The sequence below is a fragment of the Apis dorsata genome, unplaced genomic scaffold (assembly GCF_000469605.1).
Source record: "Apis dorsata unplaced genomic scaffold, Apis dorsata 1.3 scaffold_216, whole genome shotgun sequence".
In the NCBI taxonomy this organism is placed as follows: domain Eukaryota; kingdom Metazoa; phylum Arthropoda; class Insecta; order Hymenoptera; family Apidae; genus Apis; species Apis dorsata.
The window spans coordinates 80066-80497 of NW_006263499.1; the positions used below are offsets into that span (position 1 = coordinate 80066).

A 432-nucleotide genomic window follows, 5' to 3' on the forward strand; every position below is an offset into this window, starting at 1 on the left:
CGCGCAATTTTTAAACTTCACGTATATACATACATATATACACCATACATCACTCGACAGAGTGACCTACGATTTCACAAATATTAATCTCTAATGGCCGACACTGTTTCAATTCCCGGTGTTTCGAGCACCGTGAGCGTAGACGATACCTATTCCTAGCGAGGCAGTTGGTAGCACTGCCGGTGAAATCCATTTTTCAACGCGGAACGGATATAACACCGGCGGAGAGAGATAGAGGGAGAGAGAGGGAGGGAGGGAGAGAGGAAAAATGAAATGGGCGCGCGGCACGGAACAATGGGCGTCAAGTAAAAATTCAAAATTAATGCGCCTCTTCTTTTTTTCAATTGGTCGTGCGTTTCGCGCCGCCAACTGGCCGTGAATCACACTTTCCAGAGCGGAAAACTACGCTCCGCGTAACGATTACAACGGCTC

At 47.7% G+C, this 432-nt stretch overlaps 1 protein-coding gene across 3 annotated transcripts in view; it reads right to left on the reverse strand.

Moving 5' to 3' along the window:
- Positions 1-432, reverse strand: part of LOC102677923 (myb-like protein Q) — a 204613-nt gene that overhangs the window by 18936 nt on the left and 185245 nt on the right. The window lies entirely within an intron of this gene.